The following is a 22,921-nucleotide window of genomic DNA, read 5'->3' as shown; positions in this document are numbered from 1 at the left end:
GTCTCCATCCTATACACATCTCTTATACTCACACGTCTCCATCCTGTACACGTCTCTTATACTCACACGTCTCCGTCCTGTACACATCTCTTATACTCGCACGTCTCCGTCCTGTACACGTCTCTTATACTCTCACGTCTCCATCCTGTACACATCTTTTATACTCACACGTCTCCGTCCTGTACGAATCTCTTATACTCGCACGTCTCCATCCTGTACACGTCTCTTATACTCACACGTCTCCATCCTGTACACGTCTCTTATACTCACACGTCTCCATCCTGTACACGTCTCTTATACTCACACGTCTCCATCCTGTACACGTCTCTTATACTCACACGTCTCTCCATCCTGTACACGTCTCTTATACTCACACGTCTCCATCCTGTACACATCTTTTATACTCACACGTCTCCATCCTGTACACATCTTTTATACTCACACGTCTCCGTCCTGTACACGTCTCTTATACTCACACGTCTCCGTCCTGTACACATCTCTTATACTCGCACGTCTCCGTCCTGTACACGTCTCTTATACTCTCACGTCTCCATCCTGTACACATCTTTTATACTCACACGTCTCCGTCCTGTACGAATCTCTTATACTCGCACGTCTCCATCCTGTACACGTCTCTTATACTCACACGTCTCCATCCTGTACACATCTCTTATACTCACACGTCTCCATCCTGTACACGTCTCTTATACTCACACGTCTCCGTCCTGTACACGTCTCTTATACTCACACGTCTCCATCCTGTACACGTCTCTTATACTCACACGTCTCTCCATCCTGTACACGTCTCTTATACTCACACGTCTCCATCCTGTACACATCTTTTATACTCACACGTCTCCATCCTGTACACATCTTTTATACTCACACGTCTCCGTCCTGTACACGTCTATTATACTCACACGTCTCCGTCCTGTACACATCTCTTATACTCGCACGTCTCCGTCCTGTACACGTCTCTTATACTCTCACGTCTCCATCCTGTACACATCTTTTATACTCACACGTCTCCGTCCTGTACGAATCTCTTATACTCGCACGTCTCCATCCTGTACACGTCTCTTATACTCACACGTCTCCATCCTGTACACATCTCTTATACTCACACGTCTCCATCCTGTACACGTCTCTTATACTCACACGTCTCCGTCCTGTACACGTCTCTTATACTCACACGTCTCTCCATCCTGTACACGTCTCTTATACTCACACGTCTCCATCCTGTACACATCTTTTATACTCACACGTCTCCGTCCTGTACACGTCTCTTATAGTCACACGTCTCCATCCTGTACACATCTCTTATACTCACACGTCTCCATCCTGTACACATCTTTTATACTCACACGTCTCCATCCTGTACGAATCTCTTATACTCACACGTCTCCATCCTGTACACGTCTCTTATACTCACACGTCTCCATCCTGTACACATCTCTTATACTCACACGTCTCCATCCTGTACACATCTTTTATACTCACACGTCTCCATCCTGTACGAATCTCTTATACTCACACGTCTCCATCCTGTACACATCTCTTATACTCACACGTCTCCATCCTGTACACGTCTCTTATACTCACACGTCTCCGTCCTGTACACGTCTCTTATACTCACACGTCTCCATCCTGTACACATCTCTTATACTCACACGTCTCCATCCTGTACACATCTTTTATACTCACACGTCTCCATCCTGTACACATCTCTTATACTCACACGTCTCCATCCTGTACACATCTCTTATACTCACACGTCTCCGTCCTGTACACGTCTCTTATACTCACACATCTCCGTCCTGTACACATCTTTTATACTCACACGTCTCGATCCTGTACACATCTCTTATACTCACACGTCTCCGTCCTGTACACGTCTCTTATACTCACACATCTCCGTCCTGTACACATCTTTTATACTCACACGTCTCCATCCTGTACACATCTCTTATACTCACACGTCTCCATCCTGTACACGTCTCTTATACTCACACGTCTCCATCCTGTACACGTCTCTTATACTCACACGTCTCCATCCTGTACACATCTCTTATACTCACACATCTCCGTCCTGTACACGTCTCTTATACTCACACGTCTCCATCCTGTACACGTCTCTTATACTCACACGTCTCCATCCTGTACACGTCTCTTATACGCGCACGTCTCCGTCCTGTACACGTCTCTTATACTCGCACGTCTCCGTCCTGTACACATCTCTTATACTCACACGTCTCCATCCTGTACACGTCTCTTATACTCACACATCTCCATCCTGTACACATCTCTTATACTCACACGTCTCCATCCTGTACACGTCTCTTATACTCACACGTCTCCATCCTGTACACGTCTCTTATACTCGCATGTCTCCGTCCTGTACACGTCTCTTATACTCACACGTCTCCATCCTGTACACGTCTCTTATACTCGCACGTCTCCGTCCTGTACACATCTCTTATACTCACACGTCTCCATCCTGTACACATCTCTTATACTCACACGTCTCCATCCTGTACACGTCTCTTATACTCACACGTCTCCGTCCTGTACACGTCTCTTATACTCACACGTCTCCATCCTGTACACGTCTCTTATACTCACACGTCTCCGTCTTGTACACGTCTCTTATACTCACACGTCTCCGTCCTGTACACATCTCTTATACTCACACGTCTCCATTCTGTTAACGTCTCTTATACTTACACGTCTCCGTCCTGTACACGTCTCTTATACTCACACGTCTCCGTCCTGTACACGTCTCTTATACTCACACGTCTCCGTCTTGTACACGTCTCTTATACTCACACGTCTCCGTCCTGTACACATCTCTTATACTCACATGTCTCCATCCTGTACATGTCTCTTATACTCACACGTCTCCATCCTGTACACGTCTCTTATACTCACACGTCTCCATCCTGTACATGTCTCTTATACTCAAACGTCTCCATCCTGTACACATCTCTTATACTCACACGTCTCCATCCTGTACACATCTCTTATACTCACACGTCTCCGTCCTGTACACGTCTCTTATACTCACACGTCTCCATCCTGTACACATCTCTTATACTCACACGTCTCCGTCCTGTACACGTCTCTTATACTCACACGTCTCCGTCTTGTACACGTCTCTTATACTCACACGTCTCCGTCCTGTACACGTCTCTTATACTCACACGTCTCCATCCTGTACACATCTCTTATACTCACACATCTCCATCCTGTACACATCTCTTATACTCACACGTCTCCATCCTGTTCACGTCTCTTATACTCACACGTCTCCATCCTGTACACGTCTCTTATACTCACACGTCTCCATCCTGTACATGTCTCTTATACTCAAACGTCTCCATCCTGTACACGTCTCTTATACTCACACGTCTCCATCCTGTACACATCTCTTATACTCACACGTCTCCATCCTGTACACGTCTCTTATACTCACACGTCTCCATCCTGTACATGTCTCTTATACTCAAACGTCTCCATCCTGTACACGTCTCTTATACTCACACGTCTCCATCCTGTACACGTCTCTTATACTCACACGTCTCCATCCTGTACACGTCTCTTATACTCACACGTCTCCATCCTGTACGTCTCTTATACTCACACATCTCCGTCCTGTACACGTCTCTTATACTCACACGTCTCCATCCTGTACATGTCTCTTATACTCACACGTCTCCGTCCTGTACACATCTCTTATACTCACATGTCTCCGTCCTGTACACGTCTCTTATACTCACACGTCTCCATCCTGTACACGTCTCTTATACTCACACGTCTCCATCCTGTACACATCTTTTATACTCACACGTCTCCATCCTGTACATGTCTCTTATACTCACACGTCTCCATCCTGTACACGTCTCTTATACTCACACGTCTCCATCCTGTACACATCACTTATACTCACACGTCTCCATCCTGTACACATCTCTTATACTCACACGTCTCCATCCTGTACACATCTCTTATACTCACACGTCTCCATCCTGTACACATCTCTTATACTCACACGTCTCCATCCTGTACACGTCTCTTATACTCACGCGTCTCCGTCCTGTACTCGTCTCTTATACTCACACGTCTCCATCCTGTACACGTCTCTTATACTCACACGTCTCCGTCCTGTACACGTCTCTTATACTCACACGTCTCCGTCCTGTACAAATCTCTTATACTCACACGTCTCCATCCTGTACACGTCTCTTATACTCACACATCTCCGTCCTGTACACGTCTCTTATACTCACACGTGTCCGTCCTGTACACGTCTCTTATACTCACACGTCTCCATCCTATACACATCTCTTATACTCACACGTCTCCGTCCTGTACACATCTCTTATACTCGCACATGTCCATCCTGTACACGTCTCTTATACTCACACGTCTCCATCCTGTACACATCTTTTATACTCACACGTCTCCGTCCTGTACACGTCTCTTATACTCACACGTCTCCGTCCTGTACACGTCTCTTATACTCGCACGTCTCCATCCTGTACACATCTCTTATACTCGCACGTCTCCGTCCTGTACACGTCTCTTATACTCTCACGTCTCCATCCTGTACACATCTTTTATACTCACACGTCTCCATCCTGTACACATCTCTTATACTCACACGTCTCCGTCCTGTACGAATCTCTTATACTCGCACGTCTCCATCCTGTACACGTCTCTTATACTCACACGTCTTCATCCTGTACACGTCTCTTATACTCACACGTCTCCATCCTGTACACGTCTCTTATACTCACACGTCTCCATCCTGTACACGTCTCTTATACTCACACGTCTCTCCATCCTGTACACGTCTCTTATACTCACACGTCTCCGTCCTGTACACATCTCTTATACTCACACGTCTCCATCCTGTACATGTCTCTTATACTCACACGTCTCCATCCTGTACACGTCTCTTATACTCACACGTCTCCATCCTGTACATGTCTCTTATACTCAAACGTCTCCATCCTGTACACATCTCTTATACTCACACGTCTCCATCCTGTACACATCTCTTATACTCACACGTCTCCGTCCTGTACACGTCTCTTATACTCACACGTCTCCATCCTGTACACATCTCTTATACTCACACGTCTCCGTCCTGTACACGTCTCTTATACTCACACGTCTCCGTCTTGTACACGTCTCTTATACTCACACGTCTCCGTCCTGTACACGTCTCTTATACTCACACGTCTCCGTCCTGTACACGTCTCTTATACTCACACGTCTCCATCCTGTACACATCTCTTATACTCACACGTCTCCATCCTGTTCACGTCTCTTATACTCACACGTCTCCATCCTGTACACGTCTCTTATACTCACACGTCTCCATCCTGTACATGTCTCTTATACTCAAACGTCTCCATCCTGTACACGTCTCTTATACTCACACGTCTCCATCCTGTACACATCTCTTATACTCACACGTCTCCATCCTGTACACGTCTCTTATACTCACACGTCTCCATCCTGTACATGTCTCTTATACTCAAACGTCTCCATCCTGTACACGTCTCTTATACTCACACGTCTCCATCCTGTACACGTCTCTTATACTCACACGTCTCCATCCTGTACACGTCTCTTATACTCACACGTCTCCATCCTGTACGTCTCTTATACTCACACATCTCCGTCCTGTACACGTCTCTTATACTCACACGTCTCCATCCTGTACATGTCTCTTATACTCACACGTCTCCGTCCTGTACACATCTCTTATACTCACATGTCTCCGTCCTGTACACGTCTCTTATACTCACACGTCTCCATCCTGTACACGTCTCTTATACTCACACGTCTCCATCCTGTACACATCTTTTATACTCACACGTCTCCATCCTGTACATGTCTCTTATACTCACACGTCTCCATCCTGTACACGTCTCTTATACTCACACGTCTCCATCCTGTACACATCACTTATACTCACACGTCTCCATCCTGTACACATCTCTTATACTCACACGTCTCCATCCTGTACACATCTCTTATACTCACACGTCTCCATCCTGTACACATCTCTTATACTCACACGTCTCCATCCTGTACACGTCTCTTATACTCACGCGTCTCCGTCCTGTACTCGTCTCTTATACTCACACGTCTCCATCCTGTACACGTCTCTTATACTCACACGTCTCCGTCCTGTACACGTCTCTTATACTCACACGTCTCCGTCCTGTACAAATCTCTTATACTCACACGTCTCCATCCTGTACACGTCTCTTATACTCACACATCTCCGTCCTGTACACGTCTCTTATACTCACACGTGTCCGTCCTGTACACGTCTCTTATACTCACACGTCTCCATCCTATACACATCTCTTATACTCACACGTCTCCGTCCTGTACACATCTCTTATACTCGCACATGTCCATCCTGTACACGTCTCTTATACTCACACGTCTCCATCCTGTACACATCTTTTATACTCACACGTCTCCGTCCTGTACACGTCTCTTATACTCACACGTCTCCGTCCTGTACACGTCTCTTATACTCGCACGTCTCCATCCTGTACACATCTCTTATACTCGCACGTCTCCGTCCTGTACACGTCTCTTATACTCTCACGTCTCCATCCTGTACACATCTTTTATACTCACACGTCTCCATCCTGTACACATCTCTTATACTCACACGTCTCCGTCCTGTACGAATCTCTTATACTCGCACGTCTCCATCCTGTACACGTCTCTTATACTCACACGTCTTCATCCTGTACACGTCTCTTATACTCACACGTCTCCATCCTGTACACGTCTCTTATACTCACACGTCTCCATCCTGTACACGTCTCTTATACTCACACGTCTCTCCATCCTGTACACGTCTCTTATACTCACACGTCTCCGTCCTGTACACATCTCTTATACTCACACGTCTCCATCCTGTACATGTCTCTTATACTCACACGTCTCCATCCTGTACACGTCTCTTATACTCACACGTCTCCATCCTGTACATGTCTCTTATACTCAAACGTCTCCATCCTGTACACATCTCTTATACTCACACGTCTCCATCCTGTACACATCTCTTATACTCACACGTCTCCGTCCTGTACACGTCTCTTATACTCACACGTCTCCATCCTGTACACATCTCTTATACTCACACGTCTCCGTCCTGTACACGTCTCTTATACTCACACGTCTCCGTCTTGTACACGTCTCTTATACTCACACGTCTCCGTCCTGTACACGTCTCTTATACTCACACGTCTCCGTCCTGTACACGTCTCTTATACTCACACGTCTCCATCCTGTACACATCTCTTATACTCACACGTCTCCATCCTGTTCACGTCTCTTATACTCACACGTCTCCATCCTGTACACGTCTCTTATACTCACACGTCTCCATCCTGTACATGTCTCTTATACTCAAACGTCTCCATCCTGTACACGTCTCTTATACTCACACGTCTCCATCCTGTACACATCTCTTATACTCACACGTCTCCATCCTGTACACGTCTCTTATACTCACACGTCTCCATCCTGTACATGTCTCTTATACTCAAACGTCTCCATCCTGTACACGTCTCTTATACTCACACGTCTCCATCCTGTACACGTCTCTTATACTCACACGTCTCCATCCTGTACACGTCTCTTATACTCACACGTCTCCATCCTGTACGTCTCTTATACTCACACATCTCCGTCCTGTACACGTCTCTTATACTCACACGTCTCCATCCTGTACATGTCTCTTATACTCACACGTCTCCGTCCTGTACACATCTCTTATACTCACATGTCTCCGTCCTGTACACGTCTCTTATACTCACACGTCTCCATCCTGTACACGTCTCTTATACTCACACGTCTCCATCCTGTACACATCTTTTATACTCACACGTCTCCATCCTGTACATGTCTCTTATACTCACACGTCTCCATCCTGTACACGTCTCTTATACTCACACGTCTCCATCCTGTACACATCACTTATACTCACACGTCTCCATCCTGTACACATCTCTTATACTCACACGTCTCCATCCTGTACACATCTCTTATACTCACACGTCTCCATCCTGTACACATCTCTTATACTCACACGTCTCCATCCTGTACACGTCTCTTATACTCACGCGTCTCCGTCCTGTACTCGTCTCTTATACTCACACGTCTCCATCCTGTACACGTCTCTTATACTCACACGTCTCCGTCCTGTACACGTCTCTTATACTCACACGTCTCCGTCCTGTACAAATCTCTTATACTCACACGTCTCCATCCTGTACACGTCTCTTATACTCACACATCTCCGTCCTGTACACGTCTCTTATACTCACACGTGTCCGTCCTGTACACGTCTCTTATACTCACACGTCTCCATCCTATACACATCTCTTATACTCACACGTCTCCGTCCTGTACACATCTCTTATACTCGCACATCTCCATCCTGTACACGTCTCTTATACTCACACGTCTCCATCCTGTACACATCTTTTATACTCACACGTCTCCGTCCTGTACACGTCTCTTATACTCACACGTCTCCGTCCTGTACACGTCTCTTATACTCGCACGTCTCCATCCTGTACACATCTCTTATACTCGCACGTCTCCGTCCTGTACACGTCTCTTATACTCTCACGTCTCCATCCTGTACACATCTTTTATACTCACACGTCTCCATCCTGTACACATCTCTTATACTCACACGTCTCCGTCCTGTACGAATCTCTTATACTCGCACGTCTCCATCCTGTACACGTCTCTTATACTCACACGTCTTCATCCTGTACACGTCTCTTATACTCACACGTCTCCATCCTGTACACGTCTCTTATACTCACACGTCTCCATCCTGTACACGTCTCTTATACTCACACGACTCTCCATCCTGTACACGTCTCTTATACTCACACGTCTCCGTCCTGTACACATCTCTTATACTCACACGTCTCCATCCTGTACACATCTCTTATACTCACACGTCTCCGTCCTGTACACGTCTCTTATACTCACACGTCTCCGTCCTGTACAAGTCTCTTATACTCACACGTCTCCATCCTGTACACATCTCTTATACTCACACGTCTCCATCCTGTACACATCTCTTATACTCACACGTCTCCATCCTGTACACATCTCTTATACTCACACGTCTCCATCCTGTACACATCTCTTATACTCACACGTCTCCGTCCTGTACACGTCTCTTATACTCACACGTCTCCATCCTGTACAAGTCTCTTATACTCACACGTCTCCATCCTGTACACGTCTCTTATATTTACACGTCTCCATCCTGTACACGTCTCTTATACTCACACGTCTCCATCCTGTACAAGTCTCTTATACTCACACGTCTCCATCCTGTACACGTCTCTTATACTCACACGTCTCCATCCTGTACACGTCTCTTATACTCACACGTCTCCATCCTGTACACGTCTCTTATACTCGCACGTCTCCGTCCTTTACACTTCTCTTATAGTCACACGTCTCCGTCCTGTACACATCTCTTATACTCACACGTCTCCGTCCTGTACACATCTCTTATACTCACACATCTCCGTCCTGTACATGTCTCTTATACTCACACGTCTCCGTCCTGTACACGTCTCTTATACCCGCACGTCTCCGTCCTGTACACATCTCTTATACTCACACGTCTCCGTCCTGTACACATCTCTTATTCTCACACGTCTCCGTCCTGTACACGTCTCTTATACTCACACGTCTCCATCCTGTACACGTCTCTTATACTCGCACGTCTCCGTCCTGTACACGTCTCTTATACTCACACGTCTCTGTCCTGTACACGTCTCTTATACTCACACGTCTCCATCCTGTACACGTCTCTTATACTCGCACGTCTCCGTCCTGTACACATCTCTTATACTCGCACATCTCCATCCTGTACACGTCTCTTATACTCACACGTCTCCGTCCTGTACGAATCTCTTATACTCACACGTCTCCATCCTGTACACGTCTCTTATACTCACACGTCTCCGTCCTGTACACGTCTCTTATACTCACACGTCTCCGTCCTGTACACATCTCTTATACTCACACGTCTCCATCCTGTACACGTCTCTTATAGTCACACGTCTCCATCCTGTACACGTCTCTTATACTCACACGTCTCCATCCTGTACACGTCTCTTATACTCACACGTCTCCATCCTGTACACATCTCTTATACTCACACATCTCCATCCTGTACACATCTCTTATACTCACACGTCTCCGTCCTGTACACGTCTCTTATACTCACACGTCTCCATCCTGTACACGTCTCTTATACTCACACGTCTCCATCCTGTACACGTCTCTTATACTCACACGTCTCCGTCCTGTACACATCTCTTATACTCACACGTCTCTGTCCTGTACACTTCTCTTATACTCACACGTCTCCATCCTGTACATGTCTCTTATACTCGCACGTCTCCATCCTGTACACGTCTCTTATACTCACACGTCTCCATCCTGTACACATCTCTTATACTCACACATCTCCATCCTGTACACGTCTCTTATACTCACACGTCTCCATCCTGTACACATCTCTTATACTCACACGTCTCCATCCTGTACACATCTCCTATACTCACACGTCTCCATCCGGTACACGTCTCTCATACTCACACGTCTCTTGTAGAAAAATGCCAGGGTGCTGTTTTTGTAACACCTTAGCACACTTGATGAGTGTGGGGGTAGGCATTGGTGGTATAGTGGCAAGAATAGTTGCTTCCCAAGCAATTGACCCGGGTTTTTTTTTGCTTGAAAGCCTCCTTGTTTTAGCTGTTGGAGCCTTGCGCATGAGGTAAAAAGAAACTCTCTACTACCATGTGAAAAAAACAAAATCAGCTTTGGAGAATGCGGGCATCGATCCCGCTACCTCTCGCATGCTAAGCGAGCGCTCTACCACTTGAGCTAATCCCCCCTGGCATGGTAGACTTGCCTTTACTTTCTTCCCACACCCTGTGGTGGCTTTCACATAAAGTCAGGTGTGACGTTGCATTGTTACATGGCAACTGATTTCTGAAAAATAGATCGCTTTTTTTTTTTTTTTTAAGTGCGGATACCATTTTGCCATAGTAGAAGATCATCGGAGGAGTTTATAGGGTGACGGGTGGCTTATGAATACATGCACACCTCTTCCAAGCAAACCCTTTACATATCTACGGAGAAGACAAAAAACTCTCTGTTGATTTGTGCTTACGTTTTGATCTCCTCACTCCTCAGGTTCAACGGAGGAGACCTTTCTAGAAGAGCTGTTTGTAGGTGGACGGAACGAGCATAGCTGGGCTGTGTTTACCAGCCGGATGAACCTTCCGATAAAATGCGCAAAACTCCTTCGAGCCGGAATTGAACCAGCGACCTAAGGATTGCTAACTTTCTTCTACAGTCCTCCGCTCTACCAGCTGAGCTATCGAAGGCTTGTTTTGGCCTTGATCGAAAGCCTCCTAGTTTTAGCTGTTGGAGTTTTGATCATGAGGTAAAAAGACAATCACTGCTACCATGTGAAAAATAACTTTTGGAGAATGCGGGCATCGATCCCGCTGCCTCTCGCATGCAAAGCGAGCGTTCTACCACTTGAGCTAATCCCCCTGGCATGACAGGTTTGCCTTTAGTTTCTTGCCACACTTCACGTTGATTTTCTCATCATGTCAGGTATGAAGCTGCAATGCTATATGGCAATTTTTATGTAAGAATAGCTTGCTTTTTTTTTTTAAAGTGTGACTTCCATTTTACCATAGTAGAAGATCATCAGAGGAGTTTAAAAGGTGAAGGGTGGCTTACAAATACATGCACACCTCTTCCAAGCAAACCCTTTACATATCTACGAAGAACCGAGGGGTAAGCAATAAAAAAACCCTTAATAGTTTGGAGACGAAAGTTGCAATGTAGCACAATATCAGTCTTATCGAAGAAATATAATGATGACCTGTATAAAAAGAATCAATTAGCAGAGGATGGTTTCGATCAATCGACCTCTGGGTTATGGGCCCAGCACACTTCCGCTGCGCCACTCTGCTGCCGGTGGTCTGTTCGTTGAGAAGGTCTATTTGTCGACTGACTTTTCAAAAGTGGCTAAAATGAATTTGGTCTTTGTGATGGAATCCATCAGCAGGAGCTTATTGTCGGCGCCTCGAGTCCTCCTGAGCATCAGCAATTGTCTCTTTGTTTTTGCTGATTTCTTTTTGTCACATTATCTTAAAAAGTTGATCTGAGAAACCTGTGCCTGGCCTGCCTGGCTGAGAGTTCCTGTAGAAAGATCTGTTTGCGTCTCTGTGGCGCAATTGGTTAGCGTGTTCGTCTGTTAACCGAAAGGTTGGTGGTTCAAGCCCACCCAGGGACGATGGTCTTTTTTGCTTAAGTAGCAGCCTATGTACGAGTGAAGAAGGTTCCACGTCGTCTTTCAATTGCTCTCCCGACAAATAACTCTGATGCTCGCTGCCTACGTTTTGAACTCCCGAGTTAGAATGGAGGAGACCTTTGGAAAAGAGCTCTTTGTATGTGGACGGAAGCAGCTTAGCTGGGCTGTGTTTATCCAGGGGCGATGGTCTCTTTGGCTCGAGTAGCATACTAGGGGAGTAAAAGGTTCCACGTTAGCTTTCGGCGGAGCTGCTCTCCCAACAAAAAACTCTCTGTTGCTTTGTGCTAACGTTTTGAACTCCTCAGGTACAATGGAGGAGACCCTTCTAGAAGAGCTGTTTGTAGGTGGACAGATGGAGTATAGCTGGGCTGTGTTTACTAGCAGGATGAGCCCTCCGATAGAATTCGCAAACATCCTTCGAGCTGGAATTGAGCCAGCAACCCAAGGATTTGCTAATTTACTTCTACAGTCTTTGGCTCTACCAGCTGAGCTGTTGAAGGCTTGTCTTGGCCTTGGTTGAAAGCCTCCTAGTTTTAGCTGTTTGAGTTTTGAGCATGAGGTGAAAAGGCAATCACTGCTACCATGTGAAAAAAATCAGCTTTGGAGAATGCGGGCATCGATCCCGCTACCTCTCACATGCGAAGCGAGCGCTCTACCACTTGAGCTAATTCCCCTGGCGTAACAGTTGTGCCTTTAGTTTCGCAACTTTCTTCTTCAAATTATTAAGGCTTTTTTCATGCCTTACCACTCAGTTCTGCACATATGTGCAAAGGGTTTGCTTGGAAGAGGTGTGCATGTATTCATAAGCCCCCCGTCACCCTATATACTCCTCCGATGATCTTCTACTATGGCAAAATGGTATCCGCACTGAAAAAAAAAAAAAAAAAAAAAAAAGCGATCTACTTTTCAGAAATCAGTTGCCATGTAACAATGCAACGTCACACCTGACTTTATGTGAAAGCCACCACAGGGTGTGGGAAGAAAGTAAAGGCAAGTCTACCATGCCAGGGGGATTAGCTCAAGTGGTAGAGCGCTCGCTTAGCATGCGAGAAGTAGCGGGATCGATGCCCGCATTCTCCAAAGCTGATTTTTTTTTTTCACATGGTAGTAGAGAGTTTCTTTTTACCTCATGCTCAAGGCTCCAACAGCTAAAACTAGGAGGCTTTCAAGCATGAGCAAAACATGCCTTCGATAGCTCAGCTGGTAGAGCGGAGGACTGTAGCAGTAAATTAGCAATCCTTAGGTCGCTGGTTCAATTCCGGCTCGAAGGAATTTTTCGTGAATTCTATCGGATGGTTCAGCGTCCTGGTCAACACAGCCCAGCTATGCTCCTTCTGTCCATCTACAACAGGTCTTTTAGAAAGGTTTCCTCCGTTGTACCCGAGGAGGTCAAAACAAAGGCAGAGAGCAACAGAGATTTACTTGTTGGGAGAGCAGCTCAGCTGAAACCCAACATGGAATCTTTTCCACCCATAACATGCGATGCCAGCAAAAGAGACCATGGTCCCTTGGAAAACACAGCTAAGCTCCTTCCATCTATCGACAAAGAGCTCTTTTAGAAAGGTCTCTTCTGTTGTATCTAGGGAGTTCAAGAGGTAGGTAGCGAGCAACAGGGCTTTTTATTGGAAGAGCAGATGAAAGCCAACGTGGAATCTTCTTCCCCCGTAGCATGCTACTCAAGCAAAAGTGGCCCACGTCCCTGGGTGGGCTTGAACCACCAACCTTTCGGTTAACAGCCGAACGCGCTAACCGATTGCGCCACAGAGACGCAGATATCCGGCCTTTCCACGGGAACTCCCAGCCAGGCCAGGCGCAGGTTCCTCAGGGGAACCTTTGAACATAATATGACAAAAAGAAATCAGCAAAAACAAAGAGACAATTGCCGGTGCTCAATAGAGCTCAAGTTGCCGACAATAAGATCCTGCTGTCGGATTCCATCCCATAGACACCCTCCCTTCTAGTAACTTTTCAAAAGTCAGTCGATAAGTAAAGATCTCCTCAAGGTAGCAGCATCAAGCAGCAGAGTGGCGCAGCAGAAGCGTGCTTGGCCCATAACCCAGAGGTCGATGGATCGAAACCATCCTCTGCTATGAGATCATTTTTATAGAAGTCGCCAAATCTCTTCTGTCAACACAAACGCGTTTCTGATCAAAAATATAAACCAAAGGCCCAAATCCCTGCTCATCGCATGCTGATGGACAAAGAAGAATTCCCCACGTCACAGCATTTCCTATAGCCCGGGTGTTTTTCAGCCCCACAGCCAAAAAGACCAATGGCTCTGCATGCGTATTTGCTGCGTCGCAACTTTCTTCTCCAAATTATTAAGGCTTTTTTCATGCATTACCACTCAGTTCTGCACATATGTGCAAAGGGTTTGCTTGAAGAGGTGTGCACGTATTCATAAGCCACCCGTCACCCTATAAACTCCTCCGATGATCTTCTACTATGGCAAAATGGTATCCGCACTTAAAAAAAAAAAAAAAAGCGATCTACTTTTCAGAAATCAGTTGCCATGTAACAATGCAACGTCACACCTGACTTTATGTGAAAGCCACCACAGGGTGTGAGAAGAAAGTAAAGGCAAGTCTACCATGCCAGGGGGGATTAGCTCAAGTGGTAGAGCGCTCGCTTAGCATGCGAGAGGTAGCGGGATCGATGCCCGCATTCTCCAAAGCTGATTTAGTTTTTTTCACATGGTAGTAGAGAGTTTCTTTTTACCTCATGCTCAAGGCTCCAACAGCTAAAACTAGGAGGCTTTCTACCATGAGCGAAACAAGCCTTCGATAGCTCAGCTGGTAGAGTGGAGGACTGTAGCAGTAAATTAGCAATCCTTAGGTCGCTGGTTCAATTCCGGCTCGAAGGAATTTTTCGTGAATTCTATCGGATGGTTCATCCTCCTGGTCAACACAGCCCAGGTATGCTCCTTCTGTCCATCTACAACAGGTCTTTTAGAAAGGTTTCCTCCGTTGTACCCGAGGAGGTCAAAACAAAGGCAGAGAGCAACAGAGATTTACTTGTTGGGAGAGCAGCTCAGCTGAAACCCAACATGGAATCTTTTCCACCCATAACATGCGATGCCAGCAAAAGAGACCATGGTCCCTTGGAAAACACGGCTAAGCTCCTTCCATCTATCGACAAAGAGCTCTTTTAGAAAGGTCTCTTCTGTTGTATCTAGGGAGTTCAAGAGGTAGGTAGCGAGCAAGCAACAGGGCTTTTTATTGGAAGAGCAGATGAAAGCCAACGTGGAATCTTCTTCCCCCGTAGCATGCGACTCAAGCAAAAGTGGCCCACGTCCCTGGGTGGGCTTGAACCACCAACCTTTCGGTTAACAGCCGAACGCGCTAACCGATTGCGCCACAGAGACGCAGATATCTGGCATTTTCACGGGAACTCCCAGCCAGGCCAGGCGCAGGTTCCTCAGGGGAACCTTTGAACATAATATGACAAAAAGAAATCAGCAAAAACAAAGAGACAATTGCCGGTGCTCAATAGAGCTCAAGTTGCCGACAATAAGATCCTGCTGTCGGATTCCATCCCATAGACACCCTCCCTTCTAGTAACTTTTCAAAAGTCAGTCGATAAGTAAAGTTCTCCTCAAGGTAGTAGCATCCAGCAGCAGAGTGGCACAGCGGAAGCGTGCTGGGCCCATAACCCAGAGGTCGATGGATCGAAACCATCCTCTGCTAAGAGATCATTTTTATAGAAGTCGCCAAATCTCTTCTGTCAACACAAACGCGTTTCTGATCAAAAATATAAACCAAAGGCCCAAATCCCTGCTCATCGCATGCTGATGGACAAAGAAGAATTCCCCACGTCACAGCATTTCCTATAGCCCGGGTGTTTTTCAGCCCCACAGCCAAAAAGACCAATGGCTCTGCATGCGTTTTTGCTACGTCGCAACTTTCTTCTCCAAATTATTAAGGCTTTTTTCATGCCTTACCACTCAGTTCTGCACATATGTGCAAAGGGTTTGCTTGAAGAGGTGTTCACGTATTCATAAGCCACCCGTCACCCTTTAAACTCCTCCGATGATCTTCTACTATGGCAAAATGGTATCCGCACTTAAAAAAAAAAAAAAAGCGATCTACTTTTCAGAAATCAGTTGCCATGTAACAATGCAACGTCACACCTGACTTTATGTGAAAGCCATCACAGGGTGTGAGAAGAAAGTAAAGGCAAGTCTACCATGCCAGGGGGGATTAGCTCAAGTGGTAGAGCGCTCGCTTAGCATGCGAGAGGTAGCGGGATCGATGCCCGCATTCTCCAAAGCTGATTTAGTTTTTTTCACATGGTAGTAGAGAGTTTCTTTTTACCTCATGCTCAAGGCTCCAACAGCTAAAACTAGGAGGCTTTCAAGAATGAGCAAAACATGCCTTCGATAGCTCAGCTGGTAGAGCGGAGGACTGTAGCAGTAAATTAGCAATCCTTAGGTCGCTGGTTCAATTCCGGCTCGAAGGAATTTTTCGTGAATTCTATCGGATGGTTCAGCTTCCTGGTCAACACAGCCCAGATATGCTCCTTCTGTCCATCTACAACAGGTCTTTTAGAAAGGTTTCCTCCGTTGTACCCGAGGAGGTCAAAACAAAGGCAGAGAGCAACAGAGATTTACTTGTTGGGAGAGCAGCTCAGCTGAAACCCAACATGGAATCTTTTCCACCCATAACATGCGATGCCAGCAAAAGAGACCATGGTCCCTTGGAAAACATGGCTAAGCTCCTTCCATCTATCGACAAAGAGCTCTTTTAGAAAGGTCTCTTCTGTTGTATCTAGGGAGTTCAAGAGGTAGGTAGCGAGCAACAGGGCTTTTTATTGGAAGAGCAGATGAAAGCCAACGTGGAATCTTCTTCCCCCGTAGCATGCTACTCAAGCAAAAGTGGCCCACGTCCCTGGGTGGGCTTGAACCACCAACCTTTCGATTAACAGCCGAACGCGCTAACCGATTGCGCCACAGAGACGCAGATATCTGGCCTTTCCACGGGATCTCCCAGCCAGGCCAGGCGCAGGTTCCTCAGGGGAACCTTTGAACATAATATGACAAAAAGAAATCAGCAAAAACAAAGAGACAATTGCCGGTGCTCAATAGAGCTCAAGTTGCCGACAATAAGATCCTGCTGTCGGATTCCATCCCATAGACATCCTCCCTTCTAGTCACTTTTCAAAAGTCAGTCGATAAGTAAAATTCTCCTCAAGGTAGTAGCATCCAGGAGCAGAGTGGCGCAGCGGAAGCGTGCTGGGCCCATAACCCAGAGATCGATGGATCGAAACCATCCTCTGCTAAGAGATCATTTTTATAGAAGTCGCCAAATCTCTTCTGTCAACACAAACGCGTTTCTGATCAAAAATATAAACCAAAGGCCCAAATCCCTGCTCATCGCATGCTGATGGACAAAGAAGAATTCACCACGTCACAGCATTTTCTATAGCCCGGGTGTTTTTCAGCCCCACAGCCAAAAAGACCAATGGCTCTGCATGCGTATTTGCTGCGTCGCAACTTTCTTCTCCAAATTATTAAGGCTTTTTTCATGCCTTACCACTCAGTTCTCCACATATGTGCAAAGGGTTTGCTTGGAAGAGGTGTGCATGTATTCATAAGCCACCCGTCACCCTATAAACTCCTCCGATGATCTTTTACTATGGCAAAATGGTATCCGCACTTAAAAAAAAAAAAAAAAAAAGCGATCTACTTTTCAGAAATCAGTTGCCATGTAGCAATGCAACGTCACACCTGACTTCATGTGAAAGCCACCACAGGCTGTGGGAAGAAAGTAGAGGCAAGTCTACCATGCCAGGGGGGATTAGCTCAAGTGGTAGAGCGCTCGCTTAGCATGCGATGCCCGCATTCTCCAAAGCTGATTTTGTTTTTTTCACATGGTAGTAGAGAGTTTCTTTTTACCTCATGCTCAAGGCTCCAACAGCTAAAACTAGGAGGCTTTCAAGCATGAGCAAAACATGCCTTCGATAGCTCAGCTGGTAGAGCGGAGGACTATAGCAGTAAATTAGCAATCCTTAGGTCGCTGGTCTATGTCTACGGGATGGAATCCGACAGCAGGATCTTATTGTCGGCAACTTGAGCTCTACTGAGCACCGGCAATTGTCTCTTTGTTTTTGCTGATTTCTTTTTGTCATATTATGTTCAAAGGTTCCCCTGAAGAACCTGCGCCTGACCTGACTGGGAATTCCCGCGGAAAGGCCAGACATCTGCGTCTCTGTGGCGCAATCGGTTAGCGCGTTTGGCTGTTAACCGAAAGGTTGGTGGTTCAAGCCCACCCAGGGATGTGGGCCACTTTTGCTTGAGTAGCATGCTACGGGGGAAGAAGATTCCACGTTGGCTTTCATCTGCTCTTCCAATAAAAAGCCCTGTTGCTCGCTACCTACCTTTTGAACTCCCTAGATACAACAGAAGAGACCTTACTAAAAGAGCTCTTTGTCGATAGATGGAAGGAGCTTAGCCGTGTTTTCCCAGGGACCATGGTCTCTTTTGCTGGCATCGCATGTTATGGGTGGAAAAGATTCCATGTTGGGTTTCAGCTGAGCTGCTCTCCCAACAAGTAAATCTCTGTTGCTCTCTGCCTTTGTTTTGACCTCCTCGGGTACAACGGAGGAAACCTTTCTAAAAGACCTGTTGTAGATGGACAGAAGGAGCATAGCTGGGCTGTGTTGACCAGGAGGATGAACCATCCGATAGAATTCACAAAATATTCCTTTGAGCCGGAATTGAACCAGCGACCTAAGGATTGCTAATTTACTGCTACAGTCCTCCGCTCTACCAGCTGAGCTATCGAAGGCATGTTTTGCTCATGTTAGAAAGCCTCCTAGTTTTAGCTGTTGGAGCCTTGAGCATGAGGTAAAAAGAAACTCTCTACTACCATGTGAAAAAAAAAAATCAGCTTTGGAGAATGCGGGCATCGATCCCGCTTCTTCTCGCATGCTAAGCGAGCGCTCTACCACTTGAGCTAATCCCCCTGGCATGGTAGACTTGCCTTTACTTTCTTCCCACACCTTGTGGTGGCTTTCACATAAAGTCAGGTGTGACGTTGCATTGTTACATGGCAACTGATTTCTGAAAAGTAGATCGCTTCTTTTTTTTTTTTTTTAAGTGCGGATACCATTTTGCCATAGTAGAAGATCATCGGAGGAGTTTATAGGGTGACGGGTGGCTTATGAATACATGCACACCTCTTCCAAGCAAACCCTTTGCATATATGTGCAGGACTGAGTGGTAAGGCATGAAAAAAGCCTTAATATTTTGGAGAAGAAAGTTGCGACGTAGCAAAAACGCATGCAGAGCCATTGGTCTTTTTGGCTGTGGGGCTGAAAAACACCCGGGCTATAGGAAATGCTGTGACGTGGGGAATTCTTCTTTGTCCATCAGCATGCGATGAGCAGGGATTTGGGCCTTTGGTTTATATTTTTGATCAGAAACGCGTTTGTGTTGACAGAAGAGATTTGGCGACTTCTATAAAAATGATCTCCTAGCAGAGGATGGTTTCTATCCATCGACCTCTGGGTTATGGGCCCAGCACGCTTCCGCTGCGCCACTCTGCTGCTGGATGCTACTACCTTGAGGAGAATTTTACTTATCGACTGACTTTTGAAAAGTGACTAGAATGGAGGATGTCTATGGGATGGAATCCGACAGCAGGATCTTATTGTCGGCAACTTGAGCTCTACTGAGCACCGGCAATTGTCTCTTTGTTTTTGCTGATTTCTTTTTGTCATATTATGTTCAAAGGTTCCCCTGAGGAAACTGCGCCTGGCCTGGCTGCGAGTTCCCGCTTAAAGGCCAGACATCTGCGTCTCTGTGGCGCAATAGGTTAGTGCGTTCGGCTGTTAACCCGAAAGGTTGGTGGTTCAAGCCCACCCAGGGACGTGGGCCACTCTTGCTTGAGTAGCATGCTACGGGTGAAGAAGATTCCATGTTGGCTTTCATCTGCTCTTCCAATAAAAAGCCCTGTTGCTTGCTCGCTACCTACCTTTTGAACTCCCTAGATACAACAGAAGAGACCTTTCTAAAAGAGCTCTTTGTCGATAGATGGAAGGAGCTTAGCCGTGTTTTCCCAGGGACCATGGTCTCTTTTGCTGGCATCGCATGTTATGGGTGGAAAAGATTCCATGTTGGGTTTCAGCTGAGCTGCTCTCCCAACAAGTAAATCTCTGTTGCTCTCTGCCTTTGTTTTGACCTCCTCGGGTACAACGGAGGAAACCTTTCTAAAAGACCAGTTGTAGATGGACAGAAGGAGCATACCTGGGCTGTGTTGACCAGGAGGATGAACCATCCGATAGAATTCACAAAATATTCCTTTGAACCGGAATTGAACCAGCGACCTAAGGATTGCTAATTTACTGCTACAGTCCTCCGCTCTACCAGCTGAGCTATCGAAGGCATGTTTTGGTCATGCTAGAAAGCCTCCTAGTTTTAGCTGTTGGAGCCTTGAGCATGAGGTAAAAAGAAACTCTCTACTACCATGTGAAAAAAAAAAATCAGCTTTGGAGAATGCGGGCATCGATCCCGCTACCTCTCGCATGCTAAGCGAGCGCTCTACCACTTGAGCTAATCCCCCTGGCATGGTAGACTTGCCTTTACTTTCTTCCCACACCCTGTGGTGGCTTTCACATAAAGTCAGGTGTGACGTTGCATTGTTACATGGCAACTGATTTCTGAAAAGTAGATCGCTTTTTTTTTTTTTTTTTTTTTTAAGTGCGGATACCATTTTGCCATAGTAGAAGATCATCGGAGGAGTTTATAGGGTGACGGGTGGCTTATGAATACATGCACACCTCTTCCAAGCAAACCCTTTGCATATATGTGCAGAACTGATTGGTAAGGCATGAAAAAACCCTTAATAATTTGGAGAAGAAAGTTGCAACGTAGCAAAAACGCATGCAGAGCCATTGGTTTTTTTGGCTGTGGGGCTGAAAAACACCCGGGCTATAGGAAATGCTGTGACGTGGGGAATTCTTCTTTGTCCATCAGCATGCGATGAGCAGGGATTTGGGCCTTTGGTTTATATTTTTGATCAGAAACGCGTTTGTGTTGACAGAAGAGATTTGTCGACTTCTATAAAAATGATCTCCTAGCAGAGGATGGTTTCGATCCATCGACCTCTGGGTTATGGGCCCAGCACGCTTCCACTGCGCCACTCTGCTGCTGGATGCTACTACCTTGAGGAGAATTGTACTTATCGACTGACTTTTGAAAAGTGACTAGAAGGGAGGGTGTCTATGGGATGGAATCCGACAGCAGGATCTTATTGTCGGCAACTTGAGCTCTACTGAGCACCGGCAATTGTCTCTTTGTTTTTGCTGATTTCTTTTTGTCATATCATGTTCAAAGGTTCCCCTGAGGAACCTGCGCCTGACCTGGCTGGGAGTTCCCGCAGAAAGGCCAGACATCTGCGTCTCTGTGGCGCAATCGGTTAGCGCGTTTGGCTGTTAACCGAAAGGTTGGTGGTTCAAGCCCACCCAGGGATGTGGGCCACTTTTGCTTGAGTAGCATGCTACGGGGGAAGAAGATTCCACGTTGGCTTTCATCTGCTCTTCCAATAAAAAGCCCTGTTGCTCGCTACCTACCTTTTGAACTCCCTAGATACAACAGAAGAGACCTTTCTAAAAGAGCTCTTTGTCGATAGAGGGAAGGAGCTTAGCCGTGTTTTCCCAGGGACCATGGTCTCTTTTGCTGGCATCGCATGTTATGGGTGGAAAAGATTCCATGTTGGTTTTCAGCTGAGCTGCTCTCCCAACAAGTAAATCTCTGTTGCTCTCTGCCTTTGTTTTGACCTCCTCGGGTACAACGGAGTAAACCTTTCTAAAAGACCAGTTGTAGATGGACAGAAGGAGCATACCTGGGCTGTGTTGACCAGGAGGATGAACCATCCGATAGAATTCACAAAATATTCCTTTGAACCGGAATTGAACCAGCGACCTAAGGATTGCTAATTTACTGCTACAGTCCTCCGCTCTACCAGCTGAGCTATCGAAGGCATGTTTTGGTCATGCTAGAAAGCCTCCTAGTTTTAGCTGTTGGAGCCTTGAGCATGAGGTAAAAAGAAACTCTCTACTACCATGTGAAAAAAAAAAATCAGCTTTGGAGAATGCGGGCATCGATCCCGCTACCTCTCGCATGCTAAGCGAGCGCTCTACCACTTGAGCTAATCCCCCTGGCATGGTAGACTTGCCTTTACTTTCTTCCCACACCCTGTGGTGGCTTTCACATAAAGTCAGGTGTGACGTTGCATTGTTACATGGCAACTGATTTCTGAAAAGTAGATCGCTTTTTTTTTTTTTTTTTTTTTTAAGTGCGGATACCATTTTGCCATAGTAGAAGATCATCGGAGGAGTTTATAGGGTGACGGGTGGCTTATGAATACATGCACACCTCTTCCAAGCAAACCCTTTGCATATATGTGCAGAACTGATTGGTAAGGCATGAAAAAACCCTTAATAATTTGGAGAAGAAAGTTGCGACGTAGCAAAAACGCATGCAGAGCCATTGGTTTTTTTGGCTGT

General features: G+C 46.2%; 10 non-coding genes across 10 annotated transcripts; 5 read left to right on the top strand and 5 right to left on the bottom strand.

Moving 5' to 3' along the window:
* Nucleotides 1–10,905: 10,905 nt before the first annotated feature.
* On the bottom strand, nucleotides 10,906–10,978 carry TRNAA-AGC (transfer RNA alanine (anticodon AGC)). Its single transcript has one exon. It is a non-coding gene; the product is annotated as a tRNA-Ala (tRNA).
* A 410-nt stretch (nucleotides 10,979–11,388) lies between these two features.
* On the bottom strand, nucleotides 11,389–11,474 carry TRNAY-GUA (transfer RNA tyrosine (anticodon GUA)). The gene is given in 2 exon segments: nucleotides 11,389–11,424; nucleotides 11,438–11,474. It is a non-coding gene; the product is annotated as a tRNA-Tyr (tRNA).
* A 1,542-nt stretch (nucleotides 11,475–13,016) lies between these two features.
* Nucleotides 13,017–13,089, bottom strand: TRNAA-CGC (transfer RNA alanine (anticodon CGC)). Its single transcript has one exon. It is a non-coding gene; the product is annotated as a tRNA-Ala (tRNA).
* A 511-nt stretch (nucleotides 13,090–13,600) lies between these two features.
* Nucleotides 13,601–13,686, top strand: TRNAY-GUA (transfer RNA tyrosine (anticodon GUA)). The gene is given in 2 exon segments: nucleotides 13,601–13,637; nucleotides 13,651–13,686. It is a non-coding gene; the product is annotated as a tRNA-Tyr (tRNA).
* A 1,327-nt stretch (nucleotides 13,687–15,013) lies between these two features.
* TRNAA-AGC (transfer RNA alanine (anticodon AGC)) lies at nucleotides 15,014–15,086 on the top strand. The gene has a single exon. It is a non-coding gene; the product is annotated as a tRNA-Ala (tRNA).
* Nucleotides 15,087–15,192: 106 nt separating this feature from the next.
* On the top strand, nucleotides 15,193–15,278 carry TRNAY-GUA (transfer RNA tyrosine (anticodon GUA)). The gene is given in 2 exon segments: nucleotides 15,193–15,229; nucleotides 15,243–15,278. It is a non-coding gene; the product is annotated as a tRNA-Tyr (tRNA).
* A 1,330-nt stretch (nucleotides 15,279–16,608) lies between these two features.
* TRNAA-AGC (transfer RNA alanine (anticodon AGC)) lies at nucleotides 16,609–16,681 on the top strand. Its single transcript has one exon. It is a non-coding gene; the product is annotated as a tRNA-Ala (tRNA).
* A 106-nt stretch (nucleotides 16,682–16,787) lies between these two features.
* TRNAY-GUA (transfer RNA tyrosine (anticodon GUA)) lies at nucleotides 16,788–16,873 on the top strand. The gene is given in 2 exon segments: nucleotides 16,788–16,824; nucleotides 16,838–16,873. It is a non-coding gene; the product is annotated as a tRNA-Tyr (tRNA).
* A 4,030-nt stretch (nucleotides 16,874–20,903) lies between these two features.
* Nucleotides 20,904–20,976, bottom strand: TRNAA-AGC (transfer RNA alanine (anticodon AGC)). The gene has a single exon. It is a non-coding gene; the product is annotated as a tRNA-Ala (tRNA).
* A 1,524-nt stretch (nucleotides 20,977–22,500) lies between these two features.
* Nucleotides 22,501–22,573, bottom strand: TRNAA-AGC (transfer RNA alanine (anticodon AGC)). Its single transcript has one exon. It is a non-coding gene; the product is annotated as a tRNA-Ala (tRNA).
* Between the last annotated feature and the right edge of the window lie 348 nt (nucleotides 22,574–22,921).

The sequence above is a fragment of the Anomaloglossus baeobatrachus genome, chromosome 3 (genome assembly GCF_048569485.1).
Source record: "Anomaloglossus baeobatrachus isolate aAnoBae1 chromosome 3, aAnoBae1.hap1, whole genome shotgun sequence".
Lineage (NCBI taxonomy): Eukaryota > Metazoa > Chordata > Amphibia > Anura > Aromobatidae > Anomaloglossus > Anomaloglossus baeobatrachus.
This window is presented reverse-complemented; position numbering and strand designations above follow the sequence as displayed.